The following is a 23,167-nucleotide window of genomic DNA, read 5'->3' as shown; positions in this document are numbered from 1 at the left end:
CCCTGCCAGCCAGATCTCACCCCCAACTGCCCTCCCCTGCAGGCCTGATCTCGCTCCTAACTGCCCTCCCCTGCTGGCATGATTGCCCCTAACTGCCTCTGCCTTGGCCCCCACCACCATGGCTTTGTCCAGAAGGAACTCAGACGTCTGGTCGACCCGGTCTAATTAGCATATTTCCCTTTTATTAGTATAGATAGATTATATAGGATAAAATTGCTTAAATGGGGGGGTAATTATTTTTCAGCAGGAGGAGATGCTCTTGGCAGACAAAAATACATAATCCCTATATATGGACTGATAGCCAGCCATATGCACTATACTGCCAAACCAGTCATTAAAAAATTGAATTGCTTTCTCATACCATACACCAAACAGCTGTTGCCCTTAAAACCCCTCCTCAGCCCCCACCTTAGGTTCTGCCTTCACAGTTCACCCAGATTAGGTTCTGATTGGTTGGTTTCCATGCTAGTTAGCATCAAAAGCTCCGCCTCCTAGGCAGCCATTGGCTCCTTGCAGTTCACCCAGATGTGGTTCTGATTGGCCAGTTTCTATGCCAGTCAGCATCTCTGGGCCTGATCAGAGAGGCAGGGCCAGGCTACTGGCAAGAGGCTGAACTGCTGACGTCTCAGAGAGAGAGAGGCTTGGCTGCTGGCGAGGCCCAGAGAGAGAAGCAGGGTCTGATCTGCAGCCAGAGTCAGCTGCTGATCAACCCCGCCTCTCTTTCTCTCTGAGAGGTCAGCAGTTCAGCCCGCTCACCAGTCCCCGCCCACCAGAGCCTGCTGCGTGCGCAGCCTGGCATTCGGTCAAGCCTTCGGTCCTTTTGGGCATTACGGACCCTAGCTCTTTATATATATAGATAGCTAGTACTTGAAGTTTTAGCCACAGTGATCAGACAAGAAGTTGAAATTAAGAGCATCCAAATTGGAAAGAAGGAAGTAAAACTATCATTATTCAGAGATGACATGATATTGTACATAGAAAACCGTAAAGATGCCACAGACAAAAAATAACTACTAGATTTAATAAAGGAATTTGGCATTGTAGCAGGTTACAAAATTAACACCCAGAAATTGATGGCATTTTTATACACCAATAATGAACTCTCAGAAAGAGGAACTAAAAACACAATCCCATTTACCATTGCAACAAAAAATTAAGATTCATAGGAATAAAGTTAACCAAGGAGGTAAAAGAATTTTACTCAGAAAACTGCAGGATGTCGAAAAAATTGAGAAAGAAATAAACAAGTGGAAGAATATACCATGTTCATGGATTGATAGAATCAACATCATTAAAATGTCCATACTGCACAAAGCAATCTATAGATTCAATGCAAACTCTATTAAAGTACCAATGGCATATTTTAAAGATCCAGAGCAAACACTCCAAAAATTTATATGGAATCATAAAAGACCCCAAATAGCTGTAGCAATCTAGAGAAAGAAGAAAAAAGTTGGAGGAATCACAGTATCACATATCAAGTTATACTACAAAGGCACTGTACTCAAACCAGCCTGTTACTGGCACAAAAATAGACATATAGATCAATGGAACAGAACAGAGACCCTAGAAATTGATCCAAGCCATTATGCTCAATTAATATTTGACAAAGGAGGAAAGAGCATACAATGGAGTCCAGACAGCCTCTTCAATAAATGGTGCTGGGAAAATTAGGTACATTAAAAAAATGAAACTAGACCGCCAACTCACACCATTCACAAGAATAAACTCAGGGTGGATAAAAGACTTAAATGTAAGTCATGAAACCATAAAGTCTTAGAAGAAACCATAGGCACCAAAATCTCAGACATTTCTCATAGCAATATGTTTACAGATACATCTCCTAGGACAATGAAAATCAAGGAGAAAATAAACAAATGGGACTATATCAAAATAAAGCGCTTCTGTACAGCAAAATAAGTCATCAACCAAGTGAAAAGAGAGCCCACTGCATGGGAGAACATATTTGCCAATGATACATTTGATAAGGGGTTAACTTTCAAAATATATAAGGAACTCATACAACTTAACAAAAAGAAGACAATCTAATTAAAGAATGGGAAAAGGACATAAATAGACACTTCTCCAAAGTGGACATACAGAAGGCCAAGAGGGATATGAAAAAATGCTCAAAGTCACCAATCATCAGAGATATAAAAATTAAAACAACTATGAGGTATCACCTCACACCTGTTAGAATGGCTATCATCAATATATCAACCAAGTTTTGGCAAGGATGTGGAGAAAAGGGAACCCTAGTACACTACTGATGGAAAACAGTATGATGTTTCCTCAAAAAAATTCAAAATGGAACTGCCTTTTGAAACAGTGACCCCACTTTTAGGCTTATATCCTAAGAAATAAGAAACATGGATCAGAAAGAATATTTGCACCCCTATGTTCATAGCAATGCAATCTACAATAGCTAAGATTTGGAAACAACCTAAGTTCCAATCAGCAGATGAGTGGATAAAACAGCTGTGGTACATTTACACAATGGAATAGTACAAGGCAGTAAAAAAGAAAGAACTCTTATTATTTGCAATAGCATGGATGGACCTGGGTAGTATTATGCTAAGAGAAATAAGCCAGTCAGAGAAAGATAAGTATTATATGATCTCACTCATATGTAGAATCTAATGAACAAAATAAACTGATCAACAAAATAGATCCAGAGACATAGAAGCAAGGAACATGTTGATTGAATTTCAGAGGGAGGGCATGGGTGAGGGTTGGGGGGTAGAGATTAACAGGGGAACTTTAAGCATGTATGCATAACCCATGGATACAGACAATAGTGCAGTGAAGGCTTTGGAGGGTCGAGTATAGGGTAGAGGGGGATCAATGGGAAAAAACAAAAATCCAAGAAGTCAGCTGTAATACTTTCAACAGTAAAGATAAAAAAAAAGAAGAAACTGAATTGTTTTATATGGGACTCATTTGAGAAAGGAGGTTTGACTCTATCTCTTGTATGTTTGTTAATAGTCATTCTGATAGGTGTCATACATCTCATTGAGTTTTTAATGTACATTTCTCTAATGATTAGTGATATTGAGCATCTAGGTTATCTAATCTGTTGGAGTATAGTGGTTCATGCTGGCCTTTAGTGTAGGGTTTTGTGTTAATATAGTCAGCAGTTGGGCTGGGTTTTAAGTTTATTGTTGTTTTATTTATCTGCAGTGCACAATAGCTCTGTGTTTAGGATATGGGGTAATTAGCCATTTTTTACTTTTTTCCCCCCTCAATGTTTATTCTCTACTTGACTTTGAGTTTTCCTTCTGTACTGTTCCCCAAAGAGAATCTGTGTTTTCTAGAAGTTTCAGTTATCTGTTCCTTTTACTCCTCAACACGTATTAGTTCAGTAGTGGAGCATGGAGAAATGGGACATTCTCTGATGTCCTGATCAAGCCTCAGGATAAGATAAGCTTGGTGGATCTGGGTCTTGAGGGTTTGGCATTTACTAGAACTCTGTCCCTTCAAACATCTCTAGTCCTAGGCCTAGCATTGACTTCAGCCACTGTCAAAGGGCAGAATTTATTTTTTTCTTCCCTTCCCTTGGCTACACTGGATGCTAATCATACCAGTGCTCTAAAACTGTCAATTTTTATTATCCTATTCTCTGAAGATTAAAGCTTTGGTTCCAGGGTGGAGATAGGGCAGAATAATCTGGGTAGAATTTCAGCAGTGGCTACTACTTGCTTCTCCAAGACAGTTCAATGAAAAATGTTCTTAGAGGAGTCTCTCATGTTTTCTTCATGGTGCCTGGTGTCTAGAAAGGAAAGAATCATAATGGTACAAATCTCCCTGTATCTGTGACCCAGGTCTTCACACCCACATGTGGCCTTCAGTAATTCATTAAACAATTTAAGCTAAATTTTTTTTTTTTACTTATATGGCATCCAGTGGCATCTGCTCTTGGTAAGCAAGTGTTTGAGTCTGGTTCCTCTTTACAGGCACTAGTCTCTCCCAAGATTTGGGGTTATTATTATTATTTTGCACTGCCATATCAGTTCTCTATGTGTTGAAGAAAGTCAGTCATTTTCTGTTTGGTCATTTTTATTTTTCCTATTGTAAGGGTGGGAGCAGTTCTTTCTCCAGTTTCCTATGTCTCTTAGCTGAAACAGGAAGGTTCATGTATTGATTTTTAATGTTTAACTTGCATTCCTAGGAATAAAGTCACTTAGTCATAACCTGTTATCCTTTTTATATATTGATGAATTTACCTTCCTAATATTTTCCAAGGAAGCTTTTTTATAATTATGTTCATGAGGAATATTATTTAGCAAATTTCTATTCTTATCATTTCTTTGTCATGTCTTTGTGTCTGAAACATTCTAGTTTTTTAAAATGAGTGGGAAGTCTTCCTTCTTATTTTTGTTTCTGAAAGAGTTTGTGCAAATTTTGCATCATTCCTTACTTCAGAGTTCTATAGAACTCATAGGAGAGACCATCTGGAGTTCAATATTTTTTTGTAGAAAAAAATTATTTTTAAATTAGAAATCCAATTTATCTAGTAGATATAGGATACATCAGTTTCTCTATTTCTTTTTAAATCAGTTTTAGTAAGTGGTATTTTTCAAATAATTTGTCCATTTATTTTAAATAATCAAATTTATCATCATATTACATTATTGTAATAGCTGCAGGATCTGTAGTAAGATCACCCGCTTCTTTTAACCCTTTATTAGCTCTACTAAGGATTTATTAATTTTGCTGACCCTTTCAAAGAATCAACATTAGGGGTTGTTAATATCCTCTATTATTTGTTTTGATTCCATTAAGTACTATTCTTTATTATTTCTTTTATTCTACTTTAGTTTTATTTTAGCTTGCTCTTATTGTTTTTTAACTAAGTTGAAAGCTTGGTTTAATTCTTTTTTTTCTTTATAATAAGGCATTTAAGATAATAAATTTTACACTAAGCACTTCTTTGGCTACATCCTGCAAATTTTGACATGCTGTGTTTTTGTCGATCAACTCAAATTTGAAAATTTTACTTATAGTTAAAAAAATTAAATACATGTGTTAGAAATATTTTTTTAACTTTCCAAATATTTTGGGCTTTTAGGTATTTTATAGGTTTCTAATTTAATCTGCTGTTGTCAGAGATCATATAGTGTAAGATTTTATAATTTTGGAATTGATTAAATCTTATTTTATGGTTAATATATGATTTATTTTGAATCAGGCACAGTTGAAAAATGTGTATTCTAAAGTTTATTTATGGTGTTCTAGAAATGTCAATTAAGTCAGAGTGACTGATTGTGTATAGATTTTCTGTATCTTTATTGAGTTTTTATGTATATGTAATTTAACAATTATTATAAGAAAGATGTTGAAATTTCTATGTTGTAGATTTGTCTATTTCTCACTTTATGTCTGTTAGGTTTTTCTTTATGTATTTTGAATGGCTACACACACATAAGATCTATAATAATAAAAGCATAATATGCTAATTAGACCAGACATCATTCCAGATGAAGTCAGGGCTGCGAGGGAAGCCGGATCCCAGGTGCCAGAGGGAAGCCGGTGCCGGCAGCCTGGGGAAGGAAGGCCTACTCTTGCACAAATATTTGTGCATAGGGCTTCTAGTTGTTATATATTCCTGATGAAATGTTTTTTAATTAGCATAAATTATCCCTTTTATCTTTAGTGATACTCATTTTCCTGAAGTCAGTTGTGTTTCACATTAATATAGGTGTGTCTCTTTTATTTTACATATGGCTTTCATAATATATCTTTTTCTATTCTTTTAGTTTCAACCTGTCATGTATCTATACATTTAATATATATATCTTATATAGTAGCATATAGTTGGGTCTTGCATTTTTTTTAAATTTATTCTGCCAATCTCAACATTTTTTATTTGAGGTATTTAGGACATTTGCATTAAATGTAATAATAGTTGTGATTGGGTTTTATGATATTTTTGGTAATGAATAAGGGATAACAATATATCTTAAACTATCAAAGTCCATTTTATCAATATTCTATCACTTCACAATTAATACCTCACTTTCACTTCTGACTTCCCAATTCACATCTAATTCTTCACATCTCATAGTTTACAAATATAAGACACCTACAACAATATAATTCCATTTACTCTCCAACCCATGTGTTAAAGTTATAATACTTTTACTTCTACACACTAAATAAACCCTACCTTACAATATTGTTATATTCATTTTAAACATCAATTTTCATCCTATCTAATAAAGAGGGAATATGCTAATTGACCCTCACACTGTCGCAAAGATGGTGGCGTCCACAGCCAATAAGGAGGGAATATGCTAATTGAAGGCCCCGCCCTCAAAGATGGCAGCACTCACAGCCACAAGATTGTGGTGCCCAGTCCCCTCAGACCCGCCGGGGCGGCAGGCACGTGGCAAGGCTGGGCCCACCCCCAGGCAGGCCCAGCCACTCCATGCGCCTGCCTCCAGAGTCCCCCAGTCCCCTCAGCCCCCCAGTCACCCAGGGCCGGCCCGAGGCGCAGGCAAGCCTAGGATGGCAGCTGCCCAGCTGCCCAGGGCCTCCCGAGGCTCAGGTAGCCAGGGCCGGCCCAGGCTTGCACTACTGGCTGTGGCAGCAGCAGAGGTGTGATGGGGCGTCACCTTCCCCTGATCACTGGGTAGCCTCCCACCCCTGAGGGCTCCCGGACTGTGAGAGGGAGCATGCTGGGTGCGAGGGACCCCCTTCCGGGGCATAAATTTTCATGCACTGGGCCTCTAGTTTAGGATATAATAATATAGACTTTTATATTTATCTATTTATTTATTATTTTTGGTGGTCTCATTCTTTCCTGTAGACCCAAATTTCCATGTGGTATCATTTCCATTTAGCCTTAACAATATCCACTATTATTTTTTATAATTCAGTTCTATCAGAATAAGTTTGTTCAGATTTCATTTATCTAAAAATGTCTTTTTTTAACACTAATTTTTGAAAGATATATTTTTTTGATATTAAATTCTAAATTGACATGTTTTATTACATTTTGATTTTAGCATTTTAAAAACTTTGTTTCATTGCCTTCTAGACTTCATTGCTTCAGATGAGAAGGCATAATCCGTATTGTTTTTCCCCTTGTATGTAAATTAATTTTTTATTTAGCTTATTTCTATGTTTTGGGGTTTTAGAATTTTGACTATGATGGGCTTAGTGTGGTTTATTTTGCACTTACCTTGCTTATGATTCATGGGGATTCTTGAATGCGTAATTTGATGTTTCATGTCAAATTTAGGAATATTTGCGTCATTTTTTCTTAAAATACTATCATTCTCTTTTCCTTCTGGGTATCCAATTATATACAAACTAGAGGCCTGGTGCATGAAAATTCGTGCACTCAGGGGGTCCCTCAGACCAGCCTGAGCCCTCTCACAGTCTGAGACCCCTCGGGGGATGTCCACCTGTCAGCTTATGTGCACTCCCCGGGGAATCGGGCCTAAGCTGGCAGTCAGACATCCCTTTGGCAGCCCAGAAGCCCCCAGGGGATGTCCAACTGACAGCGTAGGCCTGCTCCCCGCAGTCAGACATCCTTAGTGCTGCCCAGAAGGCAGGAGAGGCTCCCGCCTACACTGCAGCACTCCCAGCTGTCAGCTCAGCTTATGGCTGAGCGGAGCTCCCCCTGTGGAAAGTGCACTGACCACCAGGGGGAAGCTCCTGCATTGAGAGTCTGCCCCCCGGTGGTCAGTGCAAATCATAGCGACCAGTCGTTCCTGGTCGTTCTACCATTAGGGTCAATTTGCATAAAACCCTTTTATTATATAAGATTATATATTTTATATTGTGCTATAGATTTCTGAGGATCTTTATTTTAGTTCCACATGTTTTTCTTTCCATTCTTAAAATGGAATACTTTCTATTAATCTGTCTTCAGTTTACTGATTCTTCTTTCATTTTCAAGCTGCTATGAATCCATCTGATGAATTTTTTAAACCTGTTAATGTAGTCCTTTGTTCAAGAATTTTCATTTCTTTTTTATTTCTTTCTTGTTTCCACTTCTTCATTGAGATTTCCTAGCAATGCATTATTAAAACAATATTTGATTTAAATTCTTGAACATATTTATTATATCTGCTTTATTTTTTTAATAAATCTTTATTGATGAAAGTGTTACATATGTCCCTTTTTTTACCCATTTCCCTCTCCCACTACCCTCACCCCCTCAAGCCTTCACCACCCTATTGTCTGTGTCTATGGGTTATGCATATACACATGAGTTTATTGGTTGATCTCTTACCACCACCACGACCCCACAACTATCCCCTACCTTCCCACTGAGGTTTGACAGTATGTTCAATGTTTCTATGACTCTGGGTCTAGTATTGTTCATCATTTTTTGTTGTTAATTAGATTCCACATATAAGTGAGATCATGTGATCCTTATCTTTCTCTGACTGGCTTATTTCGCTTAGTATAATCTTCTCCAGTTCCATCCATGCTGTTGCAAATGGTAAAAGTTCTTTTTTTATAGCTGCATAGTATCTGTTGTATAGATGTACCATGGCTTTTTAATCCATTCATCTGCTGAATCTAAATCATAGCTATTGTAAGTGTGCTGCTATGAATATAGGGGTGTATATATTATTTCTGATGGGTGTTTCTGAACTTTTGGGATATATTCTTAGAAGTGGGATCAGTGGATCAAATGGTAGTTCCATTTTTAATTTTTGAGGAAACTCCAAACTGTTTTCCACAATGGCTGCACCAGTCTACATTCCCACCAGCAGTGTACGAAGGTTCCCTTTTCTCCACATCCTTGCCAACACTTGCCATTTTTGATGATAACCATTCTAACAGGTGTGAGGTAATACCTCATTGTTGCTTTAATTTGCACCTCTCAGATGATCAGTGACTGAGCATTTTTTCATATATCTCTTGGCATCTGCATGTCCTCTTGGGAGAAGTGTCTATTTAAGTCCTTTGCCCATTTTTTAAATTGGATTATTTATCTTCCTTTTGTTAAGTTGTATGAGTTCCCTGTAGATTTTGGAGGTTAAGCCCTTATCAGATGTATCATTGGAAAATATGTTAAGTGGTCTCTCTTATTATTTTATTGATGGTTTCTTTTGCTATGCAGAGCTCTTTATTTTGATATAGTCCCATTTGCTTATTTTCTCCTTGATGTCCATTGTCCTAGGAGATGTATCCATAAACATATTACTACAAGAGATGTCTGAGATTTTTCTGCCAATGCTTTCTTCTAGGATTTTTATGGGTTCATGTCTTACATTTAAGTCTTTTATCCATTTTGAGTTTTTTTGTGTGTATGGTGCAATTTGGTGGTCTAATTTCATTTTATTGCATACATTTGTCCAATTTTCCCAGCACCATTTATTGAATAGACTGTCTTGACTCTATTGTATATTCTTTCTTCCTTTTGTCAAATATTAATTGTACATAATGACTTGGGTTAATTTCCGGGTTCTCTGTTTTGTTCCATTGGTCTATAAGCCTGTTCTTGTGCTCGTACCAGGATGTTTTGAGTACTATGGCTTTGTAGTATAACTTAAAATCTGGTATTGTGATTCTGCCAACTTTTTCTTTCTTTCTCAAGGTAGCTGTGTTTATTCAGGGTCTTTTTTTTTATTCTATTTAAATATTTGGAGTATTTGTTCTCACTCTGTGAAATATGCTGTTGGTATTTTAATAGAGATCGCATTGAATCTGTAGATTGCCTTGGGTAGTATGGACATTTTAATGATGTTGATTCAACCAGTCCATGAACATGCTTTTTTCTTCCACTTGTGTATATCTTCCTCTATTTCTTTTGTCAAAGTCCTATAGTGTTCCAAGTACAGGTCTTTTACCTTCTTGGTTAAGTTTATTCCTAAGAATCTACATTTTCTTGTTGCAATGGAAAATGGGGTTATTTGTTTGGTTTCCCTTTCTGAGAGTTCATTATTGGTGTATAAAAATGCGATATATTTCTGGGTATTAATTTTATATCTTGCTATGTTGCCAAAATCATTTATTAAATCTAGTAGTTTTCTGATGGAGACTGTGGGGTTTTCTATGTACAAATTATGTCATTTGTGAATAGTGAGTTTTACTTCCTCCTTTCCAATTTGGATACCTTTTATTTCTTCTTGTCTGATTGCAACAACTAGCACTTCTAGTACTATGTTGAACAGTAGTGGCAAAGTAGGCATCCCTGTCTTGTTATTGTTCTTATGGGAAATGGTTTTAGCTTTTGTCCATTGAGTATGATGTTGGCTGTAGGTTTGTCATATAAGGTTTTTATTATGTTGAAGTATGATCCTTCTATTCCCACTTTGTTGAGAATTTTTGTCAAAAATGGGTGTTGAATTTTGTCAAATGCTTTTTCTGCATCTATTGATAGATATGTAGTTTTTATCTTTCAGTTTGTTTGTGATGTATCATATTTATTGATTTGCAGATATTGTACCAGCCTTGCATTCCAAGAATAAATCCCACTTGGTTTTGGTATAGGATCTTTCTAATGTATTGCTGGGTCCGATATGCTAGAATTTTGTTGTGGATCACAGTATCTATAGTCATCAGGGATATTGTCTTGTAATTCTCTTTCTTTATAGTGTCTTTGTCTGGTTTTGGGATTAGGGTAATGCTGGCCTCATAGAAAGAGCTTGGAAGTGTTCCTTCTTTCTCAAATATTTGGAATAGTTTGAGGATTGTTGTTAGTTGTTCTTTGAATGTTTGGTAAAATTCCCCTGTGAAGCCATCTGGCCCAGGGCTTCTTCTTCTTCTGTTTTTTTTTTTTTTTTTCTGGGAGTTTTTTTTATTACTGGTTCGATTTCATTAGTAGTTATCATTCTATTCAGGTTTTCTGATTCTTGCTGATTGAGTTTTGAAAGATTGTATTTTTCTAGGAATATGTCCATTTGGTCAAGGTTGTCCAGTTTATTGGAGTAGAGGTCTTCATATTATTTTTTATGGTGCTTTGTATCTCTGTGGGATCAGTTGTTACTTCACATCTTTCTTTTCTGATTTTGTTTATTTGGGTCCTCTTTGTTTCTTGGTGAGTTTGGCAAGAGGTCCAATGTTCTTTTTTATCCTTTCAAAGAACCATCTCTTGGTTTTATTGATCTTTCATATTTTTTTTGTCTCTATGTCATTTATTTCCACTCTGATATTTATTATTTCCTTTCTTCTCCTTACTCTGGGCTCTTCTTGTTGCTCTCTTTTTAATTTTTTAAGTTGTAGGGTTACATAACTTATTAAAAGTTTTTCTTGTTTTTTTGAGGTAAACTTCTAGTGCTTAGGGTTGTTTCACTGTGTCCTATAGATTTTGGGTTGATGTACTTTCATGGTCATTTGTTTCCAGGATGCTTTTTATTTCTTCTTTGATCTCTTGGTGACCCATTCATTGTTTAATAGCATGCTATTTAGCCTCCATATATTTGATTGATTATGATTGTTTTTATTGTAGTTGATTCTAATTTCATGCCATTATGATCTGAAAAGATGCTTGATATGATTTCAATCTTCTTGAATTTGTAGAGATGTAGTCTATGTTTTGAAATGTGGTCTATCTTTGAAAATGTCCCATGTGCACTTGAGAAGAATGTATATTCTGTAACTTTGTGATGAAATTTTCTGAAGATGTCAATTGTTTTCATCTGATCCAGTGAATCATTTAGCATTGCTGTTTTCTTGTTGATTTTTTGTCTAGAATATCTATCCAATGATGTCAATAGGGTATTAAAGTCTCCTACTATGATTGTGTTGCTGTCAATCTTTCCCTTGATATCTTCCAGAAGTTTTTTGTATTTGGATGCTCCTGTATTGGGTTCATATATGTTTACCAGAGTTATAAACTCTTGTTGTATCAATTTCTTTAGTATTACGTATTGGCCTTCATTATCTCTTGTTATGGCCTTCACTTTGAGGTCTATTTTGTCAGATATAACAATTTCTACCCCAGATTTTTTTCATTTCCATTTACCTGAAGAATTTTTTCCCATCATTTTACTTTCAGTCTGTGTGAGTCTTTTGTTGTGAGGTGGGTCTCTAGTAGACTGCATATATGTGGGTCATGTTTTCTTATCCATTCAGCTACCTATGTCTTTTAGTTGGAACATTTAATTCATTTACATTTGAGGTTATTATTGATAGGTAATTGTTTATTGCCATTTTTGTTCTTTATGCCTGTGTTCCTTCCTCCCTTTCTTTTTCTTCTTTACAGCAGTCTGTTTAGCATTTCTTGTATTGCTAGTTTGGTGATAATAAACTCCCTTTGCTTTTTTTTTTTTTTTGTCCATGAAGTTCTTGATTGCACCTTCAATTTTGAATGATAACCTTGCTGGATAGTGTATTCTTGGATTCAATCTCTTGCTTTGCATCACTTTGTATACTTTATTGCATTCCCTTCTGGCCTGATGTGTTTCTGTTGAGAAATCAGTTGATAGTCTAATGGGAGATTCATTGTCGGTAACTTTCTGTCTCTCTCTTTCAGCATTTAAGATTCTTTTCTTGTATTTTATGTTTGCCAAATGCATTACGATGTGTCTTTGTGTGGGTCTTTTTTAGTTCATCTTATTTGGGAATCTCTGTGCTTTTTGGATTTGTGTGACTTTTTTCTTCTCCAAGTCTTGGAAGTTTTCTGTCATTATGATTTTCTATTCTTTGTCAGCTGCCTCACCCTCTGGCACCACTAATATGTTGGTGTTATTTTATTTCAAGTTTTCCCAAAGCTCCCTTAGACTCTCTTCCTGTTTTCTAAATTTTTTTTCTAGTTGCTGCTCTGCTTGGTTTTTTTTTTTCTACTTTGTCTTCTAACTTATTGATTTGGTGCTAAGCTTCGTCTTTTCTACTGTTGAAACCTTCCATTGTGGTCTTTATTGCAGCTATGTCAGTCTTCATTTCCTCTTGATTATTATTCATGTTGGTGAAATTATTGTTTAGCTCCTTATAATTCTCATTGAGTTGTGTGTATTTGTCATCCAGACATTTGAACATCCTTATAACCATTAGTCTGAATTCTTTCTCTGTCAAATACTTGCCTCTATTTCATTTAATTCCTTTTCTGGCAGTTCCTCTTTTTCTTTTCTTTGGGAATATTTTTCTTTGTTTTCCCATTTTTGCTGTCCCATTGTAATTGTTTCTGTCTTACATCCAAATGCTATGCCACTGAGTTTCTTTTGGGGATGGTCCTATGTAGTTGGTTATTTGGGGGACTCAGTGGTGGAGTCTCTAAGATCTCCTGAGCTGAGTGTTCTGGTGGAGCCCCCCACTTGAGTTACTTAGCTTCTCCTGGTGTAGTTGGTTCTTGAATGTTAGTTTCTCATTTGTGGATGAAGTCTTGTCACAGGTTATCTGACAATGTGATTCACCCCCGGCCTTGTCGTACAAACTTTTGTGGATATGCTCATGGTTCCAGCTCTTGTGGCAAGGGTTGCCTGAGGTCTCACTGGTGTACGGCTCACTGTGAGGTCCCAGAGTCCACAGCCTGAGGGGAGGGGGTCCCGGTGCCTGAGGCTGGGCTAGTGTGATTCTGGCCTGTGTGGTGTGACTCTTGCCAGGGTGGTGTCATTCTGAAAATCAGTGTGAGGATCCTGGAGTCTGTGACCAAGGGGGCAGGCATCTAGGAGTCTGTGGGTGAGGCAGTGGGACTTTGGCTAAGGTGGCTTCACTCTGTGAATCACAAGGGTGCCCACAATCCAGTGCCCAAGGAAGCGGTAGTCGAGGTTACTGCAGCTAAAGCTGTGTGCCCTTGTCCAGAGAGGATTGCACTCAGCAACTCTCTGAGGAGTCCAGGAGCTGGCAGCGGGGGAGGGCAGAGTCACAGGTTCTGCTGCTGGAGCCATGTGATCTTAGCTGGAATGGCACACACTCAGCATCTCTCTGAGGGGCCCAAAATCCAGTGGCCAGGGAAGTGGTAGTCACGGGGTCTGCTGCTGGAGCAGTGTGCCCGAGGGGCCCAGGAGCCGGCATCTGAGGAGGCAGGTGTTCCAGCGTCTGCGGGTTTGTGGGTGAGGCAGCATGACTTTGGCCAGAGTGGCTGCAGGGTCCTGGGCGGTGTCCAAGGCCAGTCTGGTTGGTAGTGAGGCTGGGCTCCTAGTTGTGGCTGCTCTTTCCTTCAAGATGGTGTGGTTTCTGTGCCAGAGCCATGCTGCCTGGGGGGGTGCTCACAGTGGTAGCAGGGACTCCCTGTCCAGAAAAGCCTGGTCCACCAGCTCCCGAGACTCCTGTGAGATTTCTCTCTCTCTCTCTCTCTCTCTCTCTCTCACACACCACTCACATCCACACACTCCCCTTTCACTCCCTTACTTACTCATACTCTATTCCTCACTGCTGCCATGCCAGCTGCCATCTTCCTAAAGGTCTATATCTGATTTAATGTTTTATATACTAACTCCAAAATCTAGCTCAACTTGAAAGTCTATCTTTTTTTTTCTTGACTACTGGTTACATTTTTCTTTGTTTTATTTATGTCTAGTTACTTTTATTGCCATTTCCACATCATGGATGATACAATATTAACTTGCAAGATTTAGGGAACACATGTGATTGTGTCTGTTTTTTATGCTCCTTCTGTATTTTTAATACCTATTAACTTAAAGCAATGCACATATAAATATTATAGTATTTTCTCACATAGGAATGATTTTCTTCTGCTTAATAGTGCTTTTTATTACCCTAATTATACTTGAATATAGGCTCACTGTAAAAAATACACACTCCATAGTCAGAGTAAAATTTTTCTCTTAATTCTCTCAATTACAATGAATTCATATATATATATATCTTTTGAGTCCACTTTATTTTTTAACATGTTGAAAAACACATCTAGGGGTAAAACCTATGACTCCTTTAGTCACTGGTTTTACACACACAAAGCCAAGAGCAATCCACTGCAAATGTTTAAATTCAATCAGCCAGTTATTAGATGTCATATAAATAATTAAATAATGTTAATTTCATGTAAATAATGAAAGGAAAACCTTACTTGGTTTAGATCACTAATAATAAAAGGAAAAATATCACTTGACTTAAATTCTTTTTTTGAACAGTTTGTGTAATGATAAACAGACTCTCTTTTTCTCCCAACTTTATAAGAAAGTCAGAATGTTGCATCTTCTATAGTTCCCCATTTTTATAAATTTTGGGGTCTAAAAAAATCTACGCAATTTCAACTTTCTATTGGTCAAATAGAGACCAAAAAACCCACTTAAACTAAATACAGGGTGGGCAAAAGTAGGTTAATAATAATAATAATAATAATAATTAAACTCTTTTTCATTTACTCACAACTATAAGCCTACTTTTGCCCACCTCTGTATACACATTGATTAAAATATGAAATTAAGGATTAACTCAGATTTGATTATTGTAAGTAAACTATTTCTTTGTCAGGTATTTCTTTTTTACCATTTTAACTGTGGAAATATACCTGAAAGAATGTATTTATTGTATTAAATAGATGGTTATTCCTACAGCTTCCTAAGATTTTTTTTTTTACTTAGAGAAATATGAAAGCTAGAATATAATGTGTGGGCTTATGTGAGAAAAAGGAGAGTCAAAATAAAATAAAATAAATAATAATAAGAGCAGCATAAAAAGTATTAGACATTATACATATAAAAAGATATCACGTTGATGTCTACTAAGTAACAGTAGAATTATATTACTCTCGTGCCATTTTTAGGATTAATAACAACAACATAAAAGGTTTCTGGGATGCTAATTTTGTAAAGAAGGAGGTTAAATTTTATCAAAATAAAGTAAATGACAATATTTTCAAGAAGTTCCATACACTCTAGTTCTGGTGCTCTTGCCTTATAAAGACATGTTAAATTAGTGATGCTTGCCATTGCTTCTCGCATTGCAAATGATTAAAATGTTGTTGCAGGGAAACTGTGCAGCAAGACCAATAGTTTCATCAGCCAGAGGGACTATGCAGCCACTACTTGTGGCCTCTGATTTTCCTAGCATTTTCACCTCCACAAATGAGCACCACAGTTTTCCAGCCCCCCACTACATCTGTCATACAAGCTTCAGATCAGACCATAGAATAGGGACAAATGCCACCCAATCAAGTGCACTTGATGCTCTACCAACTGTTAGCAATTGCATAGCCTGATTTCTACTTTCTCAATCTCTCCATTCACACATTTATAAAAGTAGATGACTAGTAAAGAACATTATTTTCCTGCCAAAATACCCCTCCCCACAGTGCAAGAAGGTATTTGCTGTTATCTAGAGATAAACAGAGAACATAAAGAAAAATATGGAAATAGGAAAATGGAAATCATAGCACCAGAGGCCTGCAAATAAAGGAGGGAGACCATCTCATCTATTCAGATAGCTATAATATCATCTATTCACTCATGTATTCATTCAACAGATATTTATTGAGTAGACTGTGCACAGAACTGATATTTAAATAGATAAGTATCACTAAAAATAGTTAATATTAAGGTACAATTGAAGAGACAACAATAAGTGACTAGTTTCATTATATTACATTACTAGAGGCCCAGTGCACGAAATTTGTGCGGGGGGGGGGGGGGTCCCCTCAGCCCAGCCTGCACCCTCTCCAATCTGGGACCCTTGGGGGATGTCCGACTGGTGGGGATCGGGCCTAAACTGGCAGTTGGACATCCCTCTCACAATCCTAGATTGCTGGCTCCTAATTGCTCACCTGCCTGCCTGCCTGCCTGATCGCCCCTCACTGCCTCTGAGTGCTGGCCTGATTGCCCCTAACTGCCCCCCTACCAGCCTGGTTGCCCCCAACTGCCCCCCCCCCCGCCAGCCTGGTCACCCCACACAGCCTGTTTGTTCAGTGGTTTGGTTGTCCCTCACTAACTCCCCTGCCAGCCCGGTCATAGGCAGCCATCTTGTGAGGGAATGAGGGTTAATTTGCTCTTTATTATATAGGATTATATTAGAGGACCTAAATTATATGTGTTATTTTTACAGATTTGATATTGTTGTGTTCCTTCTGTGATGAGTATTTCAACATGAATATGAAGGAATATACACTGAGTGGCCATATTATTATGACCACCTGACGTTTGTAGGCAAATTAGCTATAATTTTGCGCTGAAGTTGCTAGAGGGCCATACCATTATAAATAGGGAAACAGGTTGTTTATCACAACAGTAGAAGTTATTTTTTTTCTGAAGATATGGGTAAATAACACGATTTAACAACCTTTGAACGTGGGATATATTTGAACATGACTGGGCAGATTATTATGACCACCCCATCAGTACTGAGTTGGGCCACCTTTTGCCTTCAATACTGCGGCGATTCTTCTTGGCATTGACTCCACGAGATGTTGAATGGTGATGCAAGGAATCTGACACCATGCATGAATAGCACTGTCCAGTTCTGTGAGATTTGATGGTTGTGGAACCAGCTGCCTGATGGCTCTTTTAACTTCATCTCACAAATGCTCAATTGTGGGGGCCACCTAAGCAAGGTAAAGTCTCCTTCATGTTCTTGAAACCACTCCTGCACAATACGAGCACCGTGGCATGGTGCATTGTCTTGTTGGAAGAAGGCATCTCCATTTGGATACGCCATCATGATACGTTCATGATAGGATGAACTTGATCAGCAATGATACTTAGGTATGTTGTGCTATTCAGATGTTGTTCCACATGAATTAAAGGGCCCAAATCATGCCAGGAAAACATGCCCCAAACCATAACACTGCCACCACAAGCTTGAAGGGTTGTACTCATGCATGTGGGGTGCATGCTTTCATGCTGCTTCTGCCAAATTCTCACTCTGCCATCTGCATGATACAACTGGAAACGTGATTCATCGGACCACATGACTTTTTTCCAATGCTCAACTGTCCAATCCTTGTGTTCCTGTGCGAATTGGAGACGTTTTATCTTTGTAACTGCAAACAGCAAAGGTGTTTGAACAGGCCTTCGGCTGCCATATCCCATATGATGCAGTGTACAGCTAATTTGCCTACAAACGTCAGGTGGTCATAATAATCTGGCCACTCACGTTCAAATATATCCCATGTTCAAAGGCTGTTAAATCGTGTTGTTTACCCATATCTTCAGAAAAAAATTACTTCTACTATCGTGGTAAACAACCTGCTTCCCTATTTATAATGGTCTGGCCCTCTAGCAACTTCAGCACGAAATTATAGCTAATTTGCCTACAAATGGCCATAATGATCTGGCCACTCAGTGTATATGTAAGGATAGATTAAAAAAATCAACTTTCTTAGACCATAACTGCAAAGGCAGGGTTAAACATAGGTGCACCTGGCTGAGATGAGGGGGAGATCATAGGCAGAGGAGGACACAGCCTTGGAGAAAGTAGATCAACCCCCACCCCTGTTCAGGGTCATCACAAAAACTCTCTTGGGGAGAGATCAAGATCCCAGTAAGACCCTGGGGAGGCTTTAGTGACTGCCTACCTCCTATCTGGGTGGTGATCATTTATGTTTCAGGACCCACTGGCTATTATGGACACCCAGTTTAATGACCAGCAACTGAGTTGATTTTTTGACTAGATAACTGACACCTGGCAGATATGAAATCTGCTCATTTTAATATGAGTCCCCGGGAAATGAGTCCCAGGGCTTGCCCAAGGACACACAGCAGATGAGGAACAGTAAATATTTAGAATGTAGATTTCCTGAAGTCCAGCCTTTTCCAAAGGGCTCCTTCTCAGGGATCTTCTGAAAAACGTGACCCAACACCATCTGCCAATTCAAGTGTGTTGTCTAAAAATAATTTTTCTGGAATTTCAACTACAGGTAGGCCATTCTCTTCCTTATTCCTTAAGTCACATCCAGCAGTGTACTGGAGTTGTTTCAGCTTGACAGAGCTGATTGTTGAATTTCCAGCTGTTCCATCTGTGAAACTAGATGACATCACATTGGTTGCTTGATATTGGTTGGCCATGAGGGGAGGGTCTACACTATAAAAACCAGTGCTGGAAAGATCATTGTCAAACATTTACCAGCACACCACTGATTATTACATCAGTTGCTAAATTTATAATTGGATGAAATATTCACTGCATCAATTTTGAACATTCATTGGACCAACTCTTTCCAGCAGAAGCTTGGTCTGAATGTAATGACCACTCTTATGAAATATTAACAATCAGTATTATTTTCTCTCCATGAGTCGCCTCAAACATTCTGTGAACAGACCACTTGAATAATATTAAAAATACAAGTTAAAGTCAGCATTATCTTGAGGGCTTGGTCTTTAAAAGGTTAAGAATCTACTAAATATCTGAATGCTGTAAACAACTAGAATTAAAATGTTTTGGATCATAAATGTTCAACTCAATGCCAGTTCTTTGCCTCCCCACAAATCTGAACCTACAGCCCATTCCAGATTTGAAATAAAGTACCTTAGGGGAGGAAAAAACCATGTGCTACTTCTCTCACCTGCCCCAGTACAATGACATGAACCACTCCAGAGAAAGAAGCTCAAACCCAGTTTACACAGAAGGTTTCTAGTTTTACTGCTTTCTTAAAACGATTGAATGTAATTTTGGTTTATCATTTTATATGCTAAGTTATCTTGAATCACTACATCTGCTAAATCAGATCATCTGCTCATTTTCTTCTCCATAGAAGGAACAGCACTTTGAATTTACCATGAAATAGAAGTCTTACAGGCAAATAGTAAGTAGTGGTGGGTGGCTTTTTAAGTCTGAATGTTTTTCCCATTTGATTTACGTAATTGAGCTAATGGTTTGGTTCTATGATCAGTTGAACAATCTGGTAGCTAAAGTCATCATTACATATTTTCTTAGCTACCCCAATAATGACCCTTACATTTTTTCCTTTATTTCCAATTACCTTTGAAAACATGTGGAATGTCAGAAGCCCTAATAGGAAACATGTATGAAATGATGAAATCTTTTTTCATACTAGTAGGTTTAACAAAGTCCTTTTAAGTGTCGAGAGAAAAAGTGAAACAAATTACAAAACAAAACAAGCACAGTGCAGGGTCTAAGAAGAGGATTTTGTCTTGGAAAATACTGGAATAAACAGTACTAGAATGATTTAGAAATTCTTTACCTTAATCATTTCATTTAATGGTTGAGAAAAACAAGGCTGGAGATGATAATTAACTTATAAAGATAACACAGCTAATAGATGGCAGCTAAAATTAGAAACCATTTATTTTCCAATGAAACATATACTTCTTGTACTAGTCTATTACAAGACCTCTCCTGGTTTCCCTCTTTCTCTCCCTCCCCCGCCCCCCTTCTCATAAACATAAATTATAATTCCTTTGCAATATCACTTTGAAAGCACTGAACTAGCTGCTGAGGATGGGAGGAACCATATCACGACAGACAGTTTCTGATCTCAGTTTGCAGCTTGGTGAGGATGGTGTGTTGTATCACAGATGATATAAGTGGTAAACAAGGAAAGAGAGAGAAGAGTTGCTGAGTGTGGGTTGAGTATGAAAGCAACCACCTTTGGGCTCTAAGGTGGACTATTCGTGTTATGATAAAGGCTGGAAACTCACAAGTGGGCAATTAATTCTCCATTGGGGTAATCAGTTTAGGGTATAATCCTCAGTTTCATAATTTTTTTTCTGTGTAGGAAAATTCAGGGATGATGATTTTTGTTAAATTCACAAGAGAATGACTGACTGCACCTAACTGCATCTTGTTAAATTGCAACATGGAAAATCATTGCCATAGGGCCTGGAATACCTCTCAGCTAGCCATCACATTCTCTATCCTGCAAGAAAACCTCTGTGCTGCTCAAACATGCATTATTTATCTTGGATGTCCAGCACTTAGTGTAATGCTTGTTACAATGAAGGTGCTGGAGAAATGTATAGTAAATAAATGGATAAATGAAAGGACTACCCAAAGGCTGCTTGTTGAGGGAGTTGGATGGTTTTAAGAAAGTGTTAGCTCACAGTCGTAAGCGTACATAGAAGCTATGAAGGATCTTCACTACATTCTGCATCCAATTAAGTGAGAAGCAATGACAAGAATAAATCTGGCCTTCCAAGGATGAGGGTCATACTCTGTATCATGGTTAAATCATTAGGACAGTAACTTCTTGTGAGGACAAGTGAAAACTTGGCAGCTGGTCCTCTTTGGCAATTTCCTACACTCATCTCCTATCTCCATTTGAAACATCTCCAGCCTCTGTTATCTGAGGAAGCCCTCTCTTCTGTAGGAATTAATTCCAAAGTCAGCAGAACACCCATGTGAACTGAACTGAGCAGGATAGCTTCCTTTTTCTCAAGTTCCTGGGATGATTGCAGCAGGCTGCTGGGGTGTGGTGGCAGTTGTTGAATTCCAAAATGACTGAATTCTTGCTGGTGGATGTTTTCCTCCAATCTACCCAAAGCATTAGGACAACAAAATGAATTGCAGGTAGGTCATATTGGCTCATCCTCTGCCAGTGGTTCCTTTGAATTTTCTCTTTCCATTTAGAAGGTAAATTGACTAAGTAAATTATAGTCGATTTTTTCCTGTTAATTTAATTTTAAAATTATGTACAATAATACTGACTTTTTGAGTACATTTCTATGAATTTGAACATACGAATAGAATTATGTAACCTCAATTATAATCAGGAAAGAGTGTAGTTACATTAGTTTCCCTAAACTCCCTCACACTGTCATTTTGTTGTCAGACACCCTGCCCACCCCGCAACCTCTGGCAACCACTGATTTAGTCTCTGTCACTAGAGTTTGTCTTTTCAAGAATGCTACATAAATTAAATCATACCTTGGAGACTGCCTTCTTTCACTCAAACATAGTGCCTTCAATATTCATCTAAGTTATTACAGTTCCATTGTGTGAATGTCAGGTGTTATCCAGAGTGGCTGGACCATCTTCCTACCAGCAGTGTATGAGAATTCCAGTAGCTCAGTATCCTTGCCAGCCCTTTGTATTGTTTGACATTGTAATAAGAATGTAATGCTCACTTGCTGTGGTTTTAATCTGTATTTTCTTAATGATTAATGATGTGGAGCATCTTTTTCATGGGCATATTTGCCTTGACTATACCCTCTTTGGTGAAGTGTCCATGTGAGTATTTTGGGTTGTTTGTTTTATTATAGTTGAATTTTATGCACAGAGCAAATATTTTTAATTTTCACAAAGTCCAGTTATCACATTTTTATTCAATGGACCAGCTTTGCTGTCATGTGTAAAAATGCTCTTGTCCTAACTCAAGATCTTGAAGATGTTTGCCTATGTTTTCTTCTAAATATTTTCTAGCTTTACATTTTACTTTTATACCATAATCCATTTGGGTTAAATATTTTTAACCCAAGAATGAAGTCAAAGTTTACTTTTATTTTTTGCAAGTGAATGTCCAATTTTTTCAAACACATTTATTGAAAATATTGTCCTTTTCCCATTGAATTGCCTTTGCTCCTTTGTCAAAGGTCAACAGGCCACATTTGTGTGTGTCTATTTCTAGACTCTCAAATTCTGTCCTTAATCAATATCTAAAAAATCAGTTTTAAAATCATATTGTATGATTGCTTCAATTTTCTTTTTAAATAACATTTTGACTATTTTAGTTCTTTTTTATTCCCATATAAATTTTAGAATCAACTTATTCATGTATACATAATTCCCTGCTTGGATTTTTAGAGGAATTGCATTAAATCTGTTCATTAATTTATCTTTACTATGTTGACCCTTCTAATTTATGATCACGATATGTCTCTCCACTTATTTAGGTCTTAGATTTCTTTTCCTGGTGTTTTATGTTTTCTGCATGCACATTCTGCACACACTTTATTAGATTTATACCTAATCCCTCTGTTTTTATAAGCTATTATAAATTATATATTTTATTTATTTATTTCAGTTTCCAATTATCTGTTGTTTTTATGTAGAAACACAATTACTTTTTTATATTTATTGTTGAAAGTATTATAGATGTCCCTATTTTTCCCCCATTCACCCCCTTCACCATGCTCCCACCCCTTCCCCAGGCATTCACTGCACTATTGTCTGTGTCCATGGATTATGCATATATACATGTAAGTTCCACAGTTAATCTCTCCCCACACCCCTGCCCCCTTCCCTATGAAATACATCACTCTGTTCCATGCTTCAATGTCTCTGGCTCTATTTGGTTTATCAGTTTATTTTGTTCATTAGATTACACATATAAGTGAGATCATGTGATATTTCTCTTTTTCTGATTGGCTTATTTCGCTTAGCATAATACTCTCCAGGAACCTCCATACTGTCT

The sequence above is a fragment of the Myotis lucifugus genome, unplaced genomic scaffold, assembly GCF_000147115.1.
Source record: "Myotis lucifugus unplaced genomic scaffold, Myoluc2.0 scaffold_29, whole genome shotgun sequence".
NCBI lineage: Eukaryota > Metazoa > Chordata > Mammalia > Chiroptera > Vespertilionidae > Myotis > Myotis lucifugus.
Note: the sequence above shows the minus strand (reverse complement) of the source record.